The sequence below is a fragment of the Triticum dicoccoides genome, chromosome 1B (genome assembly GCF_002162155.2).
Source record: "Triticum dicoccoides isolate Atlit2015 ecotype Zavitan chromosome 1B, WEW_v2.0, whole genome shotgun sequence".
NCBI classification, from domain to species: domain Eukaryota; kingdom Viridiplantae; phylum Streptophyta; class Magnoliopsida; order Poales; family Poaceae; genus Triticum; species Triticum dicoccoides.
The window spans coordinates 480,882,170-480,886,540 of record NC_041381.1 but is presented as its reverse complement, the minus strand read 5'-3'; positions in this window follow the sequence as shown (position 1 = coordinate 480,886,540).

Below are 4,371 nucleotides of genomic sequence, written 5' to 3'. Positions count from 1 at the left end.
GGTTTGAACAGAAAAGTCCCAGCCAAGAGGACTCCTATGTTGAAGGTCAGAGGATGAACTCAAGAAACTGAGAGATCAGAACACAAAGAGCCAGAAGTGACTGAGAAGAAGAGGAAGGAAAGGGTCAAGAAGACCATGGCCAGAGTTGTTGGAAAGCCTTCCATGATGGAAGATGAAGAAGAAGAGGTTGCTGCACCAGCACCTAAAGCTCAGAAGCTTATGGGTGATGCCATCAGGTCAGGGGCTGCTTCATCAAAGACTAAAGATTCTCCCAAGGCTGCTTCCAAGCCCAAAATTGCACCCAAGAGAAATACAAGGAGCATACCAGCTGCTGAGAAGAACAAGGCCCCAGTGCGTGAAGTTGTTGCTGAAGAAGAAGATGATGAGGAGCATGTCTTAAGAAAGTTGAAGCCCAAAATTCCAGATCATAATGATGCTCATCCTGTAGCTGAGGATATGAAGCTGAGAAAGGATGCAGGACTCAAACAGTGGAGGTTGACTGATCCCTATGCAGTAAGGAGGAGAACTGCTGTGGACTACATATTCCATACAAAGGAACAATAGGATTTCTACAAGACAGTGGTGCTTGACAAGAAGCCAATTGTTTGTGACATGAGATGGGTGAACTAGAAATATATCAAGGAAAATGAAGAGCACTATCCTGGTGTGTATGACAATTTCCATGCTTGTGGAGTGGATGACTTTGTTGGGCAGAAGCTCACGAAGTGGAATGATGAGCTCATAATGTAGTTCTACTCTACAGCACACTTCTATCCAGATGGAAGGATAGTTTGGATGTATGAAGGTACTAGGTACCAATCAACAACTGAAGAATGGGATAATCTGATCAATGCACCTAAGGAGAAAGAGGATGACTTGGATGTCTATGCCAAGAAGAAGAAGGATCACAACTCTATGGCACATATGTACAAGGAGATCCCAGATGCTGCTGTTGAAACACATAAGTTTGGATCAGTACATTACCTTTTGTTAGGACTGCCAACCATCAACTGGATCCTCAGGCACACTCTTTTGCCTAAGTCAGGTGATCACAAGATGATCAGAGGCCATGCTATCAATCTGCTTCACATATTTTATGTGCCTCAAAAGTTCAAGGTCATGAGCCTTATAGTGGAAACTATCAAGAGGACATCTGCTGACCAGAAGAGAAGTTGTGGGTATGCCCCACAGATCTAGGGGCTAATTAAATCCAAGATGGGCACTGGCACATACCTATTGGACAAGGAACACATGCCTATCTATCCATATTTTGAGGACAACACAATGGTTACGGATGAAGATGAACCATCTTTTGTGCAAGCACAAGCAAAGAAGGAGAAGGCAAGGACTGAAAAGGCTGCCAAGATGCCAACCATTGATGAGGCATCTGAGTACTTCCTGAAGAGCAAGCAAGATCAGCTTGGCTACTTGATTGCCTCCACTCTAAGGATTGAGAAGGGATTGGCCACCCTGACTCAAAACCAGGAGAGCCTGGAGAGGATCATGAAGCAGAAGTTCTATGACTTGGATGTGAAGGTCACTGAGATCCAGTCAGTTGTTGAGCAACTTCAAGATGACATGCAGGAGAGGAAGGGCAAGACAACCACTGATGCGTTTCCTAGAGTGCCCAGGAGCCAGAGATCAGTTGTAGTGCCTGTTTCAGACACAAGAGCAACTTCATCTGCACCCGCTACAGCTTCAGTGCCACCAGCTCCAGCACCTACTCCACAAGCTCCAACTTCATCAACTGATGCCTTCATCCTTGGAGTCATTTCTACACCACCACATCAAGACCAAGCCTGAGAGTCGATTTAGCACTATGCATTTTTATGAACTTTTTGGTAACTTGTTGCCGAAGGGGGAGAAAATGTATAGATCATAGTCTTCGAGAGAGAGTGCTTGCTTTTGTTCTCTCTTGTTTTGGTGGTTGAACTTTGTTTCCTTGTTTGATATACTTTATGCCTGTGTGATACTTGGATGATCATGTGTTTGATCATGTGCTACACTAATGCTTGTTGGATGACATTATCCTTTATCTTTATATGATCATTCACTTTGCTTGGTGATGAGTGCAAGTATTTTAATTATTATCGTTTTGAGCGCTCCACCAAGATGTATGTGACATGGGAGAGTAACTCATGATCCTAACTCTTTGTGCATTTGCATTCCAAAGCAAATCTTAAACTATGCACAAATCTAGGGGGAGCTCCCACATTTCACATACTTCTCAAAGCGATAGTGTTTTTCAATCTTATTATCATTTGTTCAAGCTTTGATCTATATCTTGTCATCAATTACCAAAAAGGGGGAGATTGAAAGTGCAACTATCCCTAGGTGGTTTTGGTAATTCCTAACAACATATAGCTCAGTGAGCTAACACTATTTCAAGATAAATATTTCAGGAAAAGCTCAATGAATGGCATGGCATGGATGAGAAAAATGGACCCCTCAAAATGCTAAGGATAAAAGGATTGGCTCAAGCTCAAAGCTCAAGACTCTACATTTTATATTTTAGTGATCCGAGATCACATTGAGTCTATAGGAAAAACCAATACTATCAAGGAGGGATGAGGTGTTGCTTAACGAGGTTCTTGCTTCAAAGTGCTTAGTGATATGCTCCAAAACCCTCAACTACTTTCTCACATCCACATATGACCTAAACCAAAAGTCAAACTCGAACCACCGATTCTTTCTATCCGGCGCCACCGACTTCAGATGTCATAGCCACTGCCACAAACCGTAGGCAAATCGGTCTCATCGATAGGGATCTCGGTCTCACCGAGATGGCATTGTAATCTCTCTGTTTCCCTTCGTAACATTTTGGTACCACCGAGATGAGTGATCGGTCCCACCGAGATTGCAATGTAAACTCTCTGTTCCCCTTCCATAACATTTCGGTCTCACCGAAATGAGCGAACCAGTCCCACCGAGTTTACCTGACCAACTCTCTGGTTAGCTTATTACCAAAATCGGTCCCACCGAGTTTGTGTAATTGGTCTCACCGAGATTACGTTATGCCCTAACCCTAACCATATCGGTCCTACCGAGTTGCATGTCGGTCCCATTGAAAACCCTAACGGTCACTAGATTTGCTGTCGATCCGACCGAGTTTCTCAATTCGGTCCCACCGAGTTGGCAAGTTGTGTGTAACGGATAGATTTTGTGTGGAGGCTATATATATCCCTCCACCCCTCTTCATTTGTGGAGAGAGCCATCAGAACAAACCTACACTTCCAACTTACATTTTTTGAGAGAGAATCACCTAATCATGTGTTGAGACCAAGATATTCCATTCCTACCATATGAATCTTGATCTCTAACCTTCCCCCAAGTTGCTTTCCACTCAAATCTTCTTTCCACCAAATCCAAATCCTGTGAGAGAGAGTTGAGTGTTGGGGAGACTATCATTTGAAGCACAAGAGCAAGGAGTTCATCATCAACACACCATTTGTTACTTCTTGGAGAGTGGTGTCTCCTAGATTGGCTAGGTGTCACTTGGGAGCCTCCGACAAGATTGTGGAGTTGAACCAAGGAGTTTGTAAGGGGAAGGAGATCGCCTACTTCGTGAAGATCTACCGCTAGTAAGGCAACTCCTTCATGGGCGACGACCATGGTGGGATAGACAAGGTTGCTTCTTCGTGGACCCTTCTTGGGTGGAGCCCTCCGTGGACTCGCGCAACCGTTACCCTTCGTGGGTTGAAGTCTCCATCAATGTGGATGTACGATAGCACCACCTATCGGAACAATGACAAAAATATTCGTGTCTCCAATTGCGTTTGTTTTCTCAAAACCCTTCCCTTTACATTCTTGCAAGTTGCATGCTTTACTTTCCGCTGCTCATATACTCTTTGCATGCTTGCTTGAATTGTGTTAAGATTGCTTGACTTGTGATAAGTTAGCTAAAATCTGCCAAGAACTAAAATTGGTAAAAGGTTAGATTTTTATTTGGTCAAGTAGTCTAATCACCCCCCCTCTAGACATACTTCTGATCCTACATTAAGCCAACTCCTCGAGCCGTCTTAAGACTCGGGGCTACATGGACATGACACAACAAATGTTGCCAGTCTCAACAATATTCAAGAACCCCGAGTCATTGGAGGGAAAATAACCCGGTCCTGTAGGCTACTACCCTATTGGTAAAAATTTTAAGGCCGTCAAAAAAATTTCCGGCTTAAAAAATTCTCTGGCAATCACAGAGTTCTGGCGCAATAGGAGAATTCTGGATTATCAGGAAAGATTCTGGTTCAAGGGAAATCTGTCTCCCACACAGCTTTGAAGCTCTCAATATCCGGTTTAAAATCCTGGATCAAGAATAAATTTATCTCTCGTAAAGTTTGAGTTCTCAGAAAAATTAAAGGTTGCCAAAGAGAA